Below are 22014 nucleotides of genomic sequence, written 5' to 3' on the forward strand. Positions count from 1 at the left end.
AAGATGATTGATGTGTGTTTAATCAGTGTCCTGCTGTACAGAGTCTTCCTGACGTGTGGAGTGACAAACTTTTACAATGAGCCGAGTCCCACTGAGCTTTTAGCGCAGTCAGCAGGAGACGCAGTGCTGATGATGGAGAGACAGGTGGAGAACAAACTCGCTGACAGCTGCGAGATCAACACAGAACTCAAGATTTAAGACATCCACAGGTACACATAACAGAGGAGAAACAGAACTGTGGCACTTCAGAGAGAAAGACACAATATATCAAATAACAAGAAAAATCCGGACAAATCTGTAGCAATTTTATAATTGATAGCAATACCACCAGTAAAATTATTCTCAATGTCAATTTTGATACATATTTATGGATTAAAAAGATTTTAAATTGTCCTAAGACAAGAATAAGTGTTGTAGAAAAGTTTTAGGCCAACTGTAAGGAAAGGTTATGATTCACTTCCAATGCTGTCTCTTATACATATGAATAGCTCCTTTCCTTTAAAAAAATCTTTATATAATAATTTCATTTCATTTTCTTGTCGGCTTAGTACCTTTACTAATCCGGGGTCACCACAGTGGAATGAACTGCCAACTTATCCAGCAAGTTTTTACGCAGCTGATGCCCTTCCAGCCACAACCCATCTCTGGGAAACATCCCCGCACACATTCACACACTACGGATAATTTAGCCAACCCAATTCACCTACCGGAGCACCCGGAGGAAACCCACGTGAAGGCAGGGAGAACATGCAAACTCCACACAGAAACGCCAACTGAGCCGAGGTTCGAACCAGCGACCTTCTTGCTGTGAGGCGACAGCACTACCTACTGCGCCACTGCCTCGCCCTTTATATAATAATAATAATAATAAAACATTTTGTTTATAATGCGCTAACAAGAAAGTAAAAACAACCAAGCACAGTACAACAATAAATAATACAATAAAAACACAATAAGAATAAAAGAGACATCACAAATTAAAAACAGTCCCAAAAAGATGAGTTTTGAGTAGCTTCTTAAAACAGTCCAATGAACCAGCATTCCTAATGTTTGCGGGAAGAGCATTCCACAGTTTGGGTGCATGGAAAGAGAACGCCCTACCTCCCATGGTGCTGAGTTTGCAGCGAGGCTGAAGAAGCGCAGGACCCGAGTCAGAGCGTAGACAGCGAGAGGCAGAGGAAATGGATATCCAGTCACAAATGTAACCTGGAGCATAACCATGAACCGCTTTATATGTTAAAATTAATGTCTTAAAATCAGTAAAAGACTTGACAGGCAGCCAGTGAAGCTGTTGGAGTACAAGAGTGATGTGAGACCGAGATGACGTATGTGTCAACACACGTGCAGCAGAATTTTGGATGTATTGTAAAATCTTGAGAGAATTAGCTGGTAACCCTCCAAACAGAGAATTTCGGCGATATATTTCAAATACATTGCTGCATCCCAATCGCCTACTTATACTACATCCTAAAAGTATATACTTGTTGTGAAAGTGTGTAACAGAAGAGTATGCAAGATTTGAGACATATTACAGTTCTTTCTCAATAATGTGCCTTTATGTTGCTTAGATACTTGCCGTCAATCATCTCGACACATCATTTACATTTCCTTCATATTTAATTAGCTAACATATTAGATATTCAGCAGCAGGTTGAAATCGCCTAGGTACTACTCGACAAGGTACTACATTTGAATTTACTACACGACCATTAGAAAAGTATGTTTTATATAGTATGAATGTGAATAGTATGAGTGAAGTTGGGATGTATTACATTTGCCATGTGTCATAACATGACCTACCACCATGAGTTGTGTCGCTTCCCTCCCATTCATGAATTCCCTCGTATGGCTTCATGAGATAGCATAGCATCCATTGGATGCATACTTTAGAATCTCGGTGGAAGTAGTAGGTTATCTGAGAACTTTCTGCTTATTATTTTTCAAATACTATGATTTCGGACATACTATTTGACTCGCATACTGTTTTTTAACTTACTATATAGTATAGAAGTATGCGTAAAGAGAAGTAAACTATGGAAGTAAAGTTTTTAAAGCAGAAACATCTTCTCAGGTCTTTACATACTGTAGTTATGCATTCACAAGTTAATGTTCAAACACGTCCTTATAAAAGTTCACGTTATTGTTGCAGATGAAATATAAAGCGTAAAATGTGATTTAAATATTTTCAAGTAGGTTAAACATTCATTCATTCATTCATTCATTTTCAACCACTTTTCTGGAGCCGGGTTGCGGGGGCAGCAGTCTTAGGCCGTACTCACACTAGGTACAGTTGCCTTGAACCGGGCCAAAGCACGTTTGTCCCCCCTCCTGTCTCCCCCGACGGCCCGCACTCACACCACAAACGGGCCTCGGCACGCTTACGTCATTGCTGCTGTGCTGTTCAGTGAGAAGCGCTCTCACTCAGCAGCACAGTGGAGATTTCTCTAGTTATATCGATTCAGTCGTTTGTTGTGCAGTGACATGCAGTCAAATATTTCGTCAAACAGTCCTTAGGGATGCAGTGACAGGCAGTCAAATATTTCGCCGAACAGATCCGCCACTTTTGGCACTCATAAACAATCACAAAGCTCTCGTGCTGCAGGAATAAGGAGGTCTGCTGAAGCCGCGCAGCTGTAGTGCTGTGAGGAGTTCTCGTCTCTAATAAACTACGGCAGTTTGCGTTCACTGAACAGTTAGAATGATTAATAAATCCATATGAAACAGTCCCTTAAAAGTCACGTCTTGCTTTCAGTTTCGGGCTTTGGCGCATTTTGCACTCAAGCGTACCGTGCCCAAGCCCAAGTGAACCGCGTTCAGGCACACTTCTTCCAACCGGGCCAGGGCCGGCCAAGTGAACCGTGCTTGAGCCCGATTCAGCGCACTCACACTTCTCAAACGATCCGGGAAACGGGCCTGGGCATAGTACGGATGGCATAGTGTGAGTAGGCCCTTAGGAGAGAACCCCAGACTTCCCTCTCCCCAGGCACTTACTCCAGCTCCTCCAGGGGGATCCCGAGGCGTTTCCAGGCCAGCCGAGAGGAATAGTTCCTCCAGCGTGTCCTGGGTCTTCTCCAATTCCTCCTCCTGGTGGGACATGCCTGGAACCGCATTACTGCTGCCACTGCACCAATCCGCCTGTCAATCTCACATTCCATTCTTCCCTTACTTGTGAACAAAACCCCTAGATACTTGAACTCCTCCCCCTGGGGTAAGGACTTTCCTTCAAACTGAAGATGGCAAACCACCTTTTTCCGGTTGAGCACCATTCAATCATCTTTAACGAAGCCTCTCTTCTTGACTGTTGGTCTCTCGCATCTGCCATGTTAGTAGTTTGTTTACAGTTTTTACCCACGTTTGTAGTTTTAATGGAAGTCAAGTCCAATATGCAATGTATTGTGGGCAATATTAGCTGTTTTATAGTATGGACGATTCTATACTTTTTTTCAACTAAAAATAGTAGACCATTCGGGAACCTTTGGTATACTCTATTCAACATACCCCGGTTTGGGACATACTAAATTAAATTTAGAATACTGTTTAAGGCCTGTTTCAGTTTCAAGAGTTCACACTTAGCTGATGATTGGTAATAAGCTAGTTTGGCATGCTGTCGCTCCCTCCCGTTGCAGGGTGAGAGGGGAGTTTGAGCTCGGGTAGATCTCGAAAACCCACGCAAGCACAGGGAGAACATAAACTCCACACGAAAATGCTGTCCGGTTGGGTGGATACCCGAGTCGGAGGCATTTTTTGCTGTGCGGAGTTAAACGCGCACGCCGTGACTACAAATAGACATTGTCAATGGAGTACAGATATTATGAATCACCATGGCAACATCTGAAAAAAAGAGATCAGTTATTTTTTTTCCAGTTGAACTTGATGTGCTCAGTTATAGTGCAAAGTTATAGCAAATATGACCATTTATTAAAAGAAAAAAAAAACTGTCAAAACAGAAACAGCATGGAAAAAAATAACTGCTCAAGTTCATTTGTAAGTTTACATTTAAAATATTTAAAGTATTTAAATATGTAAGTATAATTAAAAAAAATAAGTAATTTTAAGTGTGACGTTCGCTGACTTTTCACCTGAAAAGGTGAGGAATTGGCTGTAATTTTGAAGTTATTTCAGATGTAATTGCATTAAATTACATAAATTAGGCTACTGCATAGTTTCTACAACAAATTTCACAAAACAAGAATGCATATATGCCTATATATACTTAATGTTCAGTGGAAATGTTTAATTTAAGGTTCCCACTTTTACACACGTTAATCGGTTTAAGATAAAATCCAGTAAGTGAATTGAGATGCAGCAAATGTTTGTTTGTTATTAAAGGGGGAGAAGCTACTTTGACTAGAACAGTAATAACTTATGATACAGATTTGAAATATGTTATTAAATTGTGAGTACAGATTTCAGGATTCCTACATTAATTTACATACATAGGACTTAGTTTTGCATGAGCTGCCCAGAGGTTTTTCAAATATGGCCACCAAATGAACTTTGAATACACCATAAAAACAAATGTTGCTAACGGCAAACTGAACAGCGAACAAAATAGCCTGTTTCACTGCTAATAATGCTAATGTTGTAGTTTGGTTGCATTACTCATTCTCTATCAACACCAGAGAGCTTCAGCTGTCATTGGGAGCATTAGTTTAGTAAATTGACCACAGTTACACCTACTCCTGCTCATCGTGTTTACCTAATGCAAGCTGAAGTTTTATGACGGCAGGACGCGCTAATGGCTGCCGCTGCTAATCACGGATGAGGAGTCGATGAGGGCGAAGAGGGAAGTGTTTCCAGTAACTGCTGTGTTCTGCGGGCGCCACCGCTTTCTAATTACTGCCAGGGTTATGAATTATTCAACAATCTGATTTCTGTGATGTGCAAAACTGAGGCGCTCAGATCATCGCACGCGGCCGATCTGTCACCAAGACGGTGGAACGCTTTATAGCTCAGGCATCAGGGGAATTAATGTTACTGTCCTGTCCGCAGAGCCCATCCGAGACTTCTAAGGGGCCTTAGAAAAACTTTATAAGTGGGACCATGTCAGTCCGTTAATAAAATCTGCAAAATGCATTAATAAACATTTTTTCAGAGCAGTTTCACTGTCAACAAACAGTAATACACTAAAAATAGAAAAATGCAAACAATATAGCATTAGAAAAAAAAAAAGCAAGTAGAAAAAGATATAAATAACTTTACTAAAAACAATAGCCAACAGAAATTCACTGTAAAAAATGTAGGATTCCACACAATTTCTGAATGTTGTCCAATAACAAATCGATTGAGTTAATTTAAAGGGCACCTACAGTATGATAAAAATCATCTTTTGTAAGCTGTTTGGACAGAACTGTGTGTATAGTGTGTCCACATAATCATATTGGAGTGATATAAAGACAATAAGTATTTTTTTTTATTTCATGACATTAAAATAGGATCCAATTCCTTCCCATCTTGAAGCTTACTGCATCTTGACTTAGGAGTGCGGTTTTCCTGCCCACTGAATTGATTGACAGATAGGTATTAACATGTCTCCGTAGTAACGCCTATAATCACATTCATAAGACAAGACGTGCGAAAATTCAATCCCGGTTTGTGGACTTACATCAAGTTTATTGTCAGGGCTAGACATTAACGCCTGCCAATACGCCAAATAAGGGTAGATTTCAGCAGTGGCGGGTAAGACAGACACCCCCACTAGCCACTTTGGCTGGTTGAAAATAATTTTCCCGGAGAATAATTCTTAAAAGCAGAGTTCAACAATAAGGATGGCCCAATATGCATGCAAAGGTGATCTTAGAATTGAGAAGCAACACAAATTACAAAAATAATATCATTCGCGCGAGCAATAGATAGCAGGTCAATACCGAATGAGAGCAGCTCAGGTCATACAGCTAATGAGAACAGCTGAGGTCATAAGCGCGACTGTATATAAAGCGTGCTAGCTCTCGTTTCGTTGCGTGAAGCAACCCTTCCTAGAAACACAACTGATGTGATCGGTTCTCTATCCAATAGACTAGACAAAAAGTTATGCTCATGCACCCACAGTCTTGCTGCTTTCAAGAGTTCCACATTTGTCTTTTTGTCTTTCACTATGGCACATGGTTTGTTTTTACCTGCTTTCTTTTGCGTTAATATTGTTTAATTATAATTTTTTACAACAGCATTGCTTTAATGGGAGATTACCTCCCCATTTTTGTGTAGTTAACTGGTGATCTGAGACCTTTAGCCAGGACAGGACAGATTACTGTGCATCTGTTTTTTTAGATAAAAGGTATACATCTATTTCTTTTTTTATTTTGCTTGTTTAAATTTTGTGGCTAAGAAATAATTGTTTGTGTCTGGTGTGGTCAGAGATAGATTTGGTAAATCCTTTATTTTGAGCTCTGAAAATGATGTGAAATACAAACTAATTTTAATTCTATGAAACCATGACCCATTTGCTCATGATTATTGAGCAAGCTCATACACCACACACAAACAGTGAAATGAATGAGGAGGCATGTGGACATGACACAAAATCTAAATCAAGTAATTTTAGCATGCCAAAGTCAAATTTATGTGTATAAAATATAAAAACAACAAAAGTGTGGCTAATGAAAATGGCGAGTGGCTTGTAATGTTGGACCTTGTAATGTTGGAATATACAAACCCCACAAAAAATGTCGATTGGTCCAGTAAGGACTTTTAACCAGTGGCATTCTTGCAGTGAGGCAACAGTGATTACCACTCATTCTGATGGCCATGTTTTCCTGTCTACTCAACCAAAGGTATAACCCCCTCTAATATATATATATATATTATTTTTTTTATTAATAAGAAAATCAATGCAAATTAGCACGTATTTAATAAAACGACCTCATATTTAAACATTACATTTTTAAAAACGTGTAATATCAGTAATGTTGCATCTCTTAATGTAATCAATCAACTGGATATGTTTGGTTATAAATATTACTTTTGCCCCCATTAACCTGCAGTGTCTTTCCTTAAGTCTTAAAATCTAATTATGCTCATTTGCTGCTTCCGGTAATGAGGCTTTAATCAGTCTGCCTTAATCAATGCTATCAGGTTGATGGAGTGCTAATGGAGGCACTTTAGACCTTTACTGAGGTGGATCTGAGGATGTGAAGAGCACATGAATTGTATTATTTAGTTAAACTGTATGGTTTTACCATGGTGCTGTGCAGTGTTGCTATCGAAATACTAATTGTGCTTTGGTTTGATTTGAACAAACTCATTTTTGGATGCAAAAAAGATCACATGAAGGTACCACCATACATTTTTCCTAATCAAAATGGCAGTGTTGACCATTACAGTTCAATTTATTTGTTTAATTGAGGAATTCCTTGATCTGTTTTGACTTTATATATAAAGTAACGCTTTACAATAAGGTTGTATTAGTTAATGTTCATTAATACAATTACTAACATGAACAAACAATGAAGAATACATCTATAACAGTATTTGTTCATGTCTGTTAATGTTACTTAATGAAAATAAAGTAGTTTGACAGCGCTACCCACTGCGCCACCGCATCACCAACTTTCATTCATTCATTCGTTTTCCTTCGGCTTAGTCTCTTTATCAGGGGTCGCCACAGCAGAATGAACTGCCAACTTGTCCAAATGTTTTACACAGCAGATGGCCTTCCAGCTGCAACCCAGTACTGGGAAACATCCATACACACTCATTAACACTACAGCCAATTTAGTTTATTCAATTTACTGACTGTAGGGGAAACTGATGCACCCGGAGGAAACCCACATGAACACGGGAAGAACAGGCAAACTTCACACAGAAATACCAACTGATCCAGCCGGGACTCAAACCAGCAACCTTCTTGCTGTGAAGCGACAGTGCTAAGCCACCATGTCGCCCTTAGTGAAAACAGAGAAGTGTTATTACAGTTATAAGGACTGCTTTATGATGTACAGTAATATATTTTACACTGCAATTTACTCCTAAATTTTCAGCATCATTACTACAGTCTTCAATATCACACAATCCTTTACAAATCATTTTAATCTGGTGTTGTAAAAACATTTATTAATATTATAAAGGTTGAATCATTTATAAATATTAAATCCTTAATATTATATGGAAACCAATTTACTTAAAATAAAACTCTTTTACTGCAACTTGTTGACTAATTTAATGAATCCTCCCTGAAGAAAAGTATTGATTTTTAGTAGACTTAATGGTAGTATTTATGGAATATTATGGTACATTAAAAAAAAAAAAAAAAACAATGGTAATTTGAATGAGTCAACATAGGCTCATGCTGAAAACGTAGCCCTACAGTATATACATTTTGCAACTTATGTAGCCAGAAGTATGCATGACTGCATTTCATGTTTAAAACAAATGCTACGGTGTAATATAAAGTTGTTCTTTTTCACGCTTACCGGCTGACCATTTACCTCAGTATGGATGGCAGTTAGCTCACCATGCACACGTTGGCGAACTTGAGATGCAGAGAGGAGTTGACCACGACAACGAGATTTGAGTCTGGTGAAAAACGGTTCCAGAAAGCTGGTAAGGCAAAAACGGAAGCCAAAAAATAAAATAAACAAATAAATAACGGGATAAGAATAGGGTCAAATCTGAAAACATGGTAAAATCAGGAGAGGGCTTTTCTTTTTCTGGATTGCTTTTTAAAACACTGTCAGTTGGGTTTAGGGCAGGGGTGTCAAAGTCAATTCCTGGAGGGCCGGAGCCCTGCAGAGTTTAGTTCCAGCCCTGCTTCAAAACACCTATCTGTAGGTATCAAAAAAGCCTAAAGCACTTAATCAGTTTGATCAGGTGTGTTTAATTAGGGTTGGAACTAAACTGTGCAGAGCTGCGGCCCACCAGGAATTGACTTTGACACCCCCTGGTATAGGCAATGGAGTGATCGAATTAGTCGGTGATTTCAAAAACAATATTGGTTGGGTTTAGAGAAGGAGGAGAGTGGGTCAGTCGATCAGTCAGCGGGGTAAAGTCTAGATCGAATACGCCGCCGGCCAGAAGCGCGATATGTACATATTATATGTACAATATAGCAGCATTTTTTCAGGACACTGTTTAACAATAACTGATATTTTTACAGTATTGTGATGGTTGAGTTTAGGATTGAGGTGGGGATAGGCATAAAAAAAATAAAATTTATTGGGTAATTTAATAGACAGCATAAATAATACTCTGTACAACAACTGTTTTTATGTTACTGTGATGGTTGGGTTTACGGTTGGGGTAGACATTAATGAATGGAAAATGTAATAAATAATATTAATCGCAACAATATCCGATCGACAACCAGTCAGTAGCCTCTGGTGGATTTACGTGAGAACAGCAAGCGCAAATGGCACTCGCGAGAGAAATCTAAGATCTAAAAAAGTGTACACAGCGGCCTCTGGTGGATTCGCAAAATCAGAAACTGCAAAAAAAACGTAGCTCCTGGGATGTATTTGGCGCTCTCCAGAAACTTACATAGCAGTACGTTTTCAGGATGAGCCTGGGTTGGAATAAATCCTTATAGAAAACACCAGTGTTAATTCATCATCAGAGCAAGAACTTTGCTGGATAATCACATGTAATCTACACAAGCATTTATCAAACACTGAGAAAAGTTTTGGCGGAGGTGATTCACCCTGTTCTTAGACTCTGTTGCTAAGTGCTAAATCAGTTAAATTAGCATCTATAATAAGCCAATGAACTATAGCGAACGATATTGAGTGGGAAAGAAACATTCATATTTTCTGATTATTCTCCACCTACACACCTGTTCAGATACAATTTGCGGAGTCATTCTATATTTGCTTTCATCTGCCATTGGTCGCATTCACAGCAGTGTTTTATAACGCTTAGTTACTAATGACTTTTTTTGCACAGCAGCATCTGTTACAAGATCTGGAGGCTTTCGAAGATGTAAAAAAATGGCATGAGTAAGTGTTATTTTCATTTAATTGTGACTAATTCACAACTTTCAAACACTTTTTGCTTCTTACTGTACAGTATGTTCCTGTGGTGCGATTTGACCTAGACATTGAAATGATCAGCGTTTCCCAACCCTGTTCCTAGAGGCACACTAACAGTACTTTTTTTAGATGTCTACCTTAATTTGACCCATTAACTTGAGGTTTTGGAGTCTTTTTATGTTCTGATGGGTTAATTCAGATGTGTTTGATTAGGAAGAGTTTAAAGATGTGTACTGTTGGAGTGTCTTCAGGAACAGGATTGGGAAACACTGTAATAGATGATACTGTTTTCAATGGCAAATATGTTTACGTGAAAATGATGCTTCAAAAAGAACATTACTTTGTTAAATTGTCTAGTTCACACTCAAATAAAATGTTTTTAGTCATTAATTTAGTCATCAAAACTAAGTTGATCACATCTACAGTGGTCTGAATATATATATATATATATATATATATATATATATATATATATATATATATATGTAAATCATATATACTCACTGACCACTTTATTAGGTACACCTGTCCAACTGCTAGCTAACAGAATTTTCTAATCAGCCAATCACAAGGCAGCATTTAGACATGTAGACATGGTCAAGACAATCTGCTGCAGTTCAGTCTGTTCGGTGACTTTAGCTTCGTTGCTAAATGGCTAACATGGATTTTATTGAGAAAAAAAGCTATGTTTACATTTCTTAGGAAGGCTGAAAAACAGCGTTGATTTGTTTGGAGCTGTCCCTGAGTCCACTTGATCCATTCTGAAGTGCACCTAGCTCTGTGAGCACATAAATTCCTCCAGAAACTTAACCTGGATGATGAAAGCTTCCAGCGTTGTTTCAGACTAAGCCGAGCTCAGTTTGATGAATGGTTGTCAATGTCGGCAGGAAGATTTTTCCCTGGCACACTAACAACAGGTGCTACGTCATAATAATGCCCCTACAAGAGCAAGATCCTGATTGGTTCGTGCGATGTGAATGTCCTCTGAAGTTCAGATTTTTTGTTGCATTGACTTAACATGTAAATCACTCGCACTTGATGATTCTTCCACGTCTGGTGTGAACACAGCATCAGTCTCAGTATAGGGTGCACATTCAAATACATCATGAACGAGCACAATATACTCACACTGAGGAGAAGAAACTCAAATAAATTTGTTTGTTTTATGTGCGGCAAAAAGTTTTTTCCTATTTTATAATTTTTAGATTAAACCTCTAAAAACATGGTATACTTTGGTCAATGAATGAGTCAGGAAATTACTGTATATGGAGATATTTTTATTTTTTATTTGAAGATAAATAAAAGTCTGGGCTTTTTTTTTTTGTTGTCATTTTTAGGTGAACTATCCCTTAGTTCCGTAGGGAAACTAGCGCATATATATATATATATATATATATATATATATATATATATATATATATATATATATATATATATATATACAGTATATATATATATATATATATATATATATATATATATATATATATATATATATATATATATATATATATATATATATATATATATATATAATTTAATTATCAAATATGTTTAACTGCAAATGAAAGTGTTAGATTGGTATCGACAAGTACTATAAAAAAAAGTCAGCATCTGACTTCCAATACTCATTGTTATTACAAAAAGTGGCATCCTGACTTTAAAAAGGCTGTGCTATTTGTATTTGTGTAAAAAAACATAGTAAATACTAGTGCATCCAACTTTCTGCATTTTTACATAAAAAAGTAGCTAAACATACTTCGCAGTAGCTAAAAAAGAAGCCCCATGTAAGACTGCAGCACTATTTTTCCTACGATATTCTGCATCCACAGCACACCATGCCTCCATAACTGAATCACAGTCCAGTCACAGAAACAATTCTCCTCCAGCCCCCGCACACACCTGTTCAGATGGCAAGCTGGATGACATATTCATGCACGATTAGGTTAATTACCTCAATTCTTCTCCTTTTGCACCTCAAAATTCAACTTGAGGGTGGGTTGCATCCTGTTAAGCTCAAATATGTGTGATTTTTCCCTTCTGATATGTGCGTACTTAAACGTGAGTGCTTTCTAAATCAGATTATAGGTCATGGAAACATATGTTGAAGCCTAGTTTTGCCTTTGAATCATCAGTGACATCAGGTGCATGTTACTGTTGCCCACTGGAACTATTATTGATGGTTCATTTGGCAAACAAAAGCCAAGTGCAACATTATACAACTACTTTGATGCAAAATATGACTTTTTTTTCATCTTCTCTCATCCTCTTTCAAGCTATATATCCTGTCTCGTTACAGTTCAGAGGTGAATTGCTGCCCATGTGAGCCTTCAGCCTTAAATGAAAGCCAATCAGGTGAGCAGCGCTATGCTTACATGTCCCTGATTTACCATCCCTTGGGATTCTGGAAAATTAGGTTTTCGCAGTTTAGCACGCACCACTTGTTTAAAAAAAAGCCCAGTGAATGATTGATCATCTATCCAGATTAATCGTCAGGGGATTCTGTGCTCACACAATTACCCGGTAATGGTCTGTTATTGGGTATTAAACATGCAGTTTTGAAGACTTTTTGAGTATTTGACAGCATTAGAATTCAATATTTTTTCTGTATCAGACAAAAAATAGACAAAACAACTGAATCAATATCATACTTTGTGAGTGCATTTTCCAACCCAGGCTCATTCTGAAAACGTACCCTATATACATTCGGGAGAGTGCCAAATACATCCCAGGAGGTACTTTTTTTGCAGTTTTGTTTTTCATGAATCAAAAAATTTGGCCACTGTGTATGCTTTTTGAGAACTTAAATTTTTCTCACGAGTGCCATTCACGCCTGCTTGCATAAATCCACCACAGGCCACTGTCTACTGTCTGACTGACCATTCGAGTGACCCACCCTCCTCCTTCCCTAAACCCAACCGACAGTGTTTTTAAAAGCACTGATTGAACTCGAACCCCATCATCATGGTCAACTCCACTCTGTATCTCAAATCCTCCAACATACAAATTTGTAATAGCGGAAAAGCTGTCCATAGGAAGGTAAGCGGTCAGCTGGTTCGCTTAAAAAGGAACGGTGTCATACCGCTCCAGAAAACAGCATTTATTTTAAAGACAAAATGCAGTCATACATACCTCTGGCTACATAATTCACGATCTCCAAAAATTTTATATAGGGCTACAGTTTCAGATTGAGCCAATGTTGGCATTTTCTGATTGTTATTTGTTAGCATTATTATTGTGTTATAGCATGATTACTGTGATCATATACAGTATAACACTTTGCTTTTGCAAATGCAATTAGTAACCTATTTAAGAATTGATTTATTTTGTTACTGTTGTGCTAGGTCAGAATTCATGAAAAATATGCCAATAATGTTTATAGAAATACAAACAAAAAAAGGGAGAATAATGTATATTGTTTTGCTCTATTTCAATGATAAAAATCCTAACAAATCTATGACAGGAGTCACAGCCAGAGGTGATTTGTAACTGAATCAATCAGCTGCTTTGAACAAATCAGTCGAGTAAATGAAAGTGTCTCATTAGGGAGTTTGATGTCATCCACTGGCTGTTCTATTTTTGTATCTAAATACAGCATTTTTTGTTTGTTGCATTCTGTATCTGTATCATCATTTTATATAACTCTAATTAAACATTACTGTTTATGCAGTTATATTAGTGGTATCTCCAGCCTGATCTTACGAGAAAACAAAACTATTTTAAGCTTTGTCAGTTTAGTGGCTAAAAGAGTTTTTTAATGGCAAAATGGTCCAGATTTGAATTTCAATAGGACAATTTGCTAAAAAAATGTAAATGTCCTCATCGTTCATTCAAGTGGTTCTAAACTTTGAGGAATTTCTTCTGTTGAACACAAAACAACATAAAAGAATTTTTTGAAAAAAAATGATATTGACATCAATAGAACAAAAAAAATGGAAGTAAATGGCTGTTTTTTCCAACCTAGGCTCATTCTGATTACGTACACTATACATTTCTAGAGAGATCCAAATACATCCCAGAAGAAGTTTTTGCAGTTTTTTTTTCTTCAAATCTGCCAGAGTCTGCTTTGTAAGATTTTTGAGATCTTACATGTCTCTCGCAAGTGCCATTTGCGCCTGCACATCTCACATAAATCCACCAGAGATCGCTGTTGACAGACTGACTTACTGACTGACTGACTGGCCCACCCTCCTCCTTCCCTAAATCCAACTGACAATGTGTTAAAACGATTGACTGACCAGTCAACTCCACTTTGCGTCTTAAATTCTGCGACATACGTGGTGTTATACCGCCTCGTAGCGTTCCTTTTAAAGACGAATTGCAGCCATACCTTCCTCTAGCTACATAATTTGCGATCTTCAGAAAAGTATATAGGAGTACGTTTTCAAATGAGCCTATTTTGTTTTTTCCCAGCATCCTTTAAAATGTATTCCATTGTGTGGAAGAAAGACACTCAAAACCAGTGTAGAACAAGTGAAAAATTAGTAAATGATCACAGAATTTTCATTTTTGGGTGAACTATCTCTCTGAGATGAAGAAGTAGATACAGTATATATCCTTATGAGTCATTTTCAAGCCTCATTAAATAAATAATAAACTGGTAATTCTGCCAAGATATATAATATATTGAAATGCGTTGTCTCTTGATGTCCAAAAAAAATCTGGACCCTGACATTATTGTTAATAAAAGAGAAATTTTATAAAACAATTGTAACTATATTGAATGTTAATTATTAAGGATATTACAGAACTTGCACCAGAAGTACATGGGTGTATGTTTTGTTTTTGCTCTGGCCAGATTCCTGTAAGGGTATCCCTATCTATCATTTCCATCAGTATAACTTGGATCTGGTTTCAACAAACCACGGAAGCACTTAAGTGTATGTGATGTAGCATAATGTATCAGCATAGAAATGTCACTAGATGTCAGGATGTCAAATTTATTAAGATATATTGCCCTATTCTCAGATACATGGGGGCTTAAAAGTCTGAAGCCACTAGTGAGAATATAATTTCGCATTTTTCAACACAAAAAAAGACAAAGTTTTGTGGCAAGTTAGTGTCCAAAACATCCTGTTTATTTTCAGAACTTAATTGTAATGTTTCTTGATGTATTTTCCCCCAATACACTACACGAAGGCAACACACGCATGTTAGTAGATAACATGAATATTCAAATCCCTGTATGCATTATAGAGAAATAAATAGACTGCTTGCTTTCCCACTGAGTCCCAAGGTGCAAGACTGGAGGTTTCAACGGTGATTAATTTTCTTCAACTTGAGCTCAGAAGAAAGACGTTCAGGCCTCTGTTCTCAAGGCATGTTTAATAAACGCTTCAAGGCTGAGCGAGTGCGATCACCAAAACAAAGACTTCAACAGCTAGTCAAAGAAAACATCAAACAGAAGACACTTGCTGCAAGGTCAGTATTCAGACAGCTCTTGTGTTTCAGACACAACAATAACGTTTTACATTTAGGGCCAAAAAAGGTAAGTAACAGATCAATGTTATGTTTGTAATAACATGATCAGCCTCAGACAGGGCAATAGCGATGCGTCCGGAAATCTAAATGACTTTAATATGATTTTTAGCATTTCAAATATCAAAGGCATGCTCTGATGACATTCCCTGGAGGCAGCCAGGCAATAAAGGCTGAATAAAACCGGCCCAAGCATAGAGCCTTGAGGGGTCTCTAATGTTATAGTTGTTCCAGCTAAGCAATAACCCTTGATTGAAGCAAAGAATATCCAGTGTCTGATTTCTTCTCAACGTATTAAGACTTTGTGTAACTGTATTTGTTATTACATAACTGTTATATCTTCGTATAGTCACAATATTACACTTGATTTCATGTTACTGGTAATAGATGTTATGTGTGGTCCTATTTGCCTATATGAACACTGTATGGCTTTTTTGTTGTTGTTGTTGTTTTGTCCTTATCCAATTACTTAAATTGGAAATTAATAACACAGAGATGGGAAGATATATTATCATAAATATACAACCATTTACACTACCTGACAAAAGTTTTGTCGCGGATCCCAGTTGTAAGAGCAAAAAATAAAAACTTGACTTCTAGTTAATCATTTGGAAAAGTGGAAGAAGATTTTTTCCAACAAATCATCTGTTGAACTGCATTCCAATCATCACTAATACTGGAAAAAAAACATATTGGAACCAGTATAGACCCAAGATTCTCACAGAAATAAGTCAAGTTTGGTGAAGGAAAAATCATGAGGTATCAAGACATTTGTGCTGCTCATTACATTACAAACCACAGAAGAGGGCAAATTCTTTTAAGATAATGCTCCTTCTTATACTTCAGCCTCCACATCAAAGTTCCTGAAAGCAAAGAAGGTCAAGGTGCTCCAGGATTGGCCAGCCCAGTCACCAGACATGAACATTATTGAACATGTCTGGGGTAAGATAAAGGAGAAGGCATTGAAGATGAATTCAAAGAATCTTGATGAACTCTGGGAGTACTGCAAGAACACTTTCTTTGCCATTCCAAATGATCTTATTAATAATTTATTTGAGTCACTGCAGAGATGTATGGATGCCGTCGTCCAAGAACATGGAAGTCTGACACAATATTAATTATTTTCCAATGCACCATGATTTTATATTCTATACTGCACATTGTTTCTGTTATGTGGCAAGACTTTTGTCTGAGCATAGTCAGACCTTACTGTTATAATTAAATAATTAAAAATCAAGGCATGACCATATTTTATTTTGGTAAATAAGCGTAATCCAGAGGCCTTTGCCTTTCATATAAGTCACTTCTAAGTCAAGTTATTATTGGTTGTTCCTAAAACTTGGATAGGTGACAAGACTTTTGCAGGTAGTGTAAAATACATTGTAATGTCCTATTTAATTGATTGAATTGTTGATATCTCTTTATAAAGCCACAATAGTTCAAAGATTAGGAGAATGGGAATAATAATACTTGTATAAAATGGTATTCAAAATGTAAAGCCTTTTGAACATTTCATTTGTTAACAATATACCTATGTTAATCTATATGTGCAGCCTCTTTCACAGAATAGCCTCTTTAGCCTTTTATGCATGATACAAAGGCTGCAAATCTGTCAGGAATCATAAATGAGTGCTTTGAAGTTTCCTGACAAAGTCATGAATGTGTTGTTATGTATGTAGTTCTAAACAGCTGGGAGATGGTAGGGATAAAACCCTAAAAAAAGATGAGAGGGAATTATGGAAGTGTGTCAGAGGGTTGGCTCAGTTCTAGAGACTGTTTGGGGACCATGAATGCCCTCATTTGGTGGTAGAACGGATGTTTGGGTCTGTCAAGGCAGACTGAACTAATTTACCTTTACGTATTTGGTAAATTAGGAATATTGTACATCCAGCTGGTTGTTTTCACAGAATCAAGGCTGATGTATAAAGGGGATTGCACAACGGATGTGCCATGTCATGCAGCGCCATGTGTTTTAGAATTCTGAACATAGATTTCTATCAGGGTACGCACACCAGCGCCGCAAGTCAGCGGCTGTCCATGGCACCCAGCTACGACTCAGGACACTGTTCATATTTCTGCTGTGCCACAGAGCGCCATCTGAATATTTTCATTTTAAATAACATGTGAATGTGCGTGTCAGGTGTGTGTTACCTCCAACTGTCAAATGCGCGTCGCAAAGCAGCACATTCCGGTGTTCGACCCGGTTAAGACTGAAGTGCTTTATTCTGTGAAATCAACCAACTGGATGTAAATTATCCTACTTGTTACAAAGACACTAAACAATTTTAGACACAAAACTAAACAATTAGACACACAACATTGATCTATTTGTGACAAGATGTAAAGCATTTACAAAATAAACATATAAATTAGACAATATTCTGAGCCATAATAGTTTATTAATTCATTAATTAAACAAAAACTGACAAAACAAATACGGCTATATGGAGCGTACACTAGACAATTCTATAGAATACAAAAAGCATGTTTTATGGAACTATCTGTTGTGTGTTGTCTTAGACCTGACTCATGGCCAATATTTAGGTTTATTAAGTTTGTCCTTCCTGACGTATCATCCCACTTTTTAGCTTCATGCAAAAAATCTACAAGAAGGCATGCTTAGTCAAATTAAGATGACTATCATATTATTTAAACTTTGTTTTGTCAACTTGCGAAACTTACTACGTGCCGACACCTCCGCATTAAAGGCTATTTTGCCAGCTTTATAAAGCATGAGTGGTGCGTGAGCAGCGCGGCTATATTTTCGGCGTCCATGTTCACAAATGGGACTTACACCGAAAGCAGAGCAGCATGTCGTGCGTGGGGCGCGTGGGTATGTTTTTTTTTCTGCGCAAATGCTCAGTTTGCTTTTCGATTAAACTACATTGCTTTCATCAGCGTTGGTTCGGTTGAGAATAACATCTTTATTCAGGGATTACCCCTCTTAAAGAGGTGGTCCACTACAATATCATATTTTAAACTTTAGTTGATGTGTAATGAAGCTGTGTGAACATAAACAACATCTCTGAATGTAAAATGTTGTGTAACGCGTTGTTTAAAAAAATACAGGAGCACTCGCCTAACTCGCATCCCACATCTAGTGCTTTATTCTTCTGTCAACAGTGTTGCTGTATATTACAGAAAATAAAATAATCCGAGCATCAGAGAAAAATGATAATAAACATCGGTCCCGCACACATGCGCTTCTCATGTGTTACACGGGTCTACAGATAATTCACACACACATACAGACACAAACACACACATCCATAATGGTGATCTCTCTTAAAGGAACCGCACATTTTTTTCACTTGTTACAGACACTTGTCAGATGTTATTTTAGAGAGCGGGCATGGGTTGACTGAATGTTTACACAGCACAAAAGCGTGTGCTTGTACGGGTGTGACGTGGACCCAACCCGTGGATCACAGCACATTATGATAGATGACCAATCAGAGCCTCTTGAGGGCGGGCCTTTCAGAGGAACTAGGAAATGTGACAGACGTTTTCATGTTAGCAGAGTAGCTGTATATAATCAAAGTAATATATATATATATATATATATATATATATATATATATATATATATATATATAAATAAAATGATTTCCTTCAAGTAAAACATGAGCACACATTGCTTTGTATATTATAAACAGAACCAAGCCTTAAAATTACATTCTGGACCACCCCTTAAATAAATACATTGTCACAGTGACCACAGTGTACCCATCTTCTTCCAGCAGGATACCAGGCCGATATGGACTAAAATCTCTGAGGAATATCTCCAATAACTTGTTGAATTTATGACATGAAGAATTAAGACTGTTAAGACTTAATAATTAAGAATTAAGACTTAAGAAATGGGTGTCCAACCTTGTACTAGTAAGGTGTACCTAATAATGGAATCGGTTTACCTAATAAAAGAATATATATATATATATATATATATATATATATATATATATATATATATATATATATATATATATATATATATATATATATATATATATAGACACACACACACACATGGGGCCTACATGGGGCCCACCTGGGATGGCCCATCTGGGCCGGTGTTTTGTGTGAATAACTAACCATTAGCGTCTTTGGCAAGTTGCAATTAGTAAAGTAAAGATGATTATATGTCTCTAAAAATGATAGCTGACATGCATTAGAAAGCTTTTATGGATTTGAAATGGGGACATGAAGTTATTGAAGATGGGATGTTGTTAAACTCATTTGGCATTGGAAGAGACACCACGTTTCACTAATGGAGCTTTTAATGAGGGCTTTTGTCTCATTTTGTCGGGTTACAATTCGGTCACTAAGCCATTTAGACATTGTCTTTGGTGAAAGTATTTTGGGAGAAGGTCTGTTCAGTTTTGAAAACATTTTATTGAAGAGAATCTGTTTTTATGCTGTTGTTGGTCTTTTATACATTAGATTGTCTTATATATATTTTACATTTACATTTACATTTAGTCATTTAGCAGACGCTTTTATCCAAAGCGACTTACAAATGAGGACAAGGAAGCAATTTACACAACTAAGAGCAACAATGAATAAGTACTAAAGGCAAGTTTCAGGTCTGTAAAGTCTAAGAAGGGAAGTGTTAGTAGTAGTTTTTTTTTTTTTTTTTTTTTTTTTTTTTTTTTTTTTTTTGTACAATTAGTGTGATATTCAAAGAGGCAATTGCAGCTTAGGAAGTGAAGTGGAGACTAAATAGTTGAGTTTTTAGTCGTTTCTTGAAAATAGCGAGTGACTCTGCTGTTCTGATGCAGTTAGGGAGTTCATTCCACCAACTGGGCAGATTGAGCGTGAGCGTTCGCGAAAGTGATTTTTTCCCTCTTTGGGATGGAACCACGAGGCGACGTTCATTCACAGAACGCAAGTTTCTGGAGGGCACATAGATCTGCAGAAGTGAGTGCAGATAAGAAGGTGCTAGGCCAGAAGTCACTTTGTAGGCAAACATCAGAGTTTTGAATTTGATGCGAGCAGCAACTGGCAGCCAGTGCAAACGGACTAGCAGCGGAGTGACATGTGCTCGTTTAGGTTCATTGAAGACAACTCGTGCTGCTGCATTCTGGAGCAGCTGAAGAGGCTTGATAGAGTTAGCTGGAAGCCCAGCTAGTAGAGAGTTGCAGTAATTTTACCATACTTTACAAAACACACCCACTGAAAGTCATTCAGTGTAATAAAAGATTGTACCCTCACAAATCGTATCTCATTGTCATATTAAAAATATTGTATTTATGGATCACAGCCACAAAATACAGATCAATTTTTATATTTCATAATTTTAAATACTTGTCTGTCACTTATCATTTAGTATGCTGCAGGTTCACCCTGAATGCGCAAACGATTTTAAATGTATTGCTGCTTTAATTTCCTTATTGCCTAATATGTGTATAACTAATATGTGTAGTACCAATGTTACAGTTTAAAGACTGATGTATAATTTTATGACCGTTTTAGAATTTTTTAAAGAAATTGGGACAAATAACAAATTTATTGTTTCAGGACATTTTATTCTAAACTGGTTTGATAAAACAACCAGAAAGAAATTGAATGAAATAATAAAATGTCATGGTTTTACATGGTACATGGTTTTTTATATTACAATTGCTTCTCAAACTTTTTTAGATCTTATATGTATACTAATAAACCTGAAAGTATTACAAAGACTACCATTTTAACCAGATTGTCAAATCACAACCTAACATTTGTATCTAGGAAATTGAATAAGAATATAGTTATGTATGCATTTCAGTCGTTTAATATATTTAATCAAAATGAATATGATCAATTTTAAGATATTTTTAAAAAAGTAGAGATGAGAATAAGTATGTTGTTTCATTAAAAAATAGAATAATAATATTTTATGTATATTCTAAATATTTTGTCTTGAAACTATTAGCTTAAAGACTATAATGCCTCCTATTTCATACATTTAGCTTTAATTATCATGAAATAATTAGGTCAAGTTTTCCTATTTTTGTGTTCTATAAACAATTGCAAGAAACATTTTGTCTATTACTTTCTGGTAAACTGTTACATCAATTATGAAAAAGCATGGAAAAAAAGCACAAAGCGCATGTGCTTCCAGTGATGTCACTTCCTCTGGCAAGAAACTCTGGAAGGCATTTCATTATTATTTTCATTCATTTGTGCAAAATGTTTAGGATAAACAAATAGTACATTAATTATTTGTCAACTTTCATAGAGATATTTCATTGAATCTCTCATTCAAAACAATAATATGATGAAAATACATAAAATTGCGTTTTAGACAAGCCATGTGGTATCTGGTTTGATGTTAACATCTGGAGCTAAAGCACAAAATGTTGGAAAATGTCAATTTTGTTGTTGTCAAATTGTATTGTTTTCAAAAGGTTTATAACAATTAGCTACATAATCATGTGCGCCATCACATTTACTGTAAGTATTTTACATTATTTCACATTATTAATAGATTCAGTTTTCTGTACATTCTACATTTGTTCTATATCATTCCACTTTAAGTAAAATGAATGGAAAATGGTTAAAATGTAAACCTGCCATTCTGCAATAAGAATAT

The sequence above is a fragment of the Danio rerio genome, chromosome 25, assembly GCF_049306965.1.
Source record: "Danio rerio strain Tuebingen ecotype United States chromosome 25, GRCz12tu, whole genome shotgun sequence".
Taxonomy (NCBI): Eukaryota; Metazoa; Chordata; class Actinopteri; order Cypriniformes; family Danionidae; genus Danio; species Danio rerio.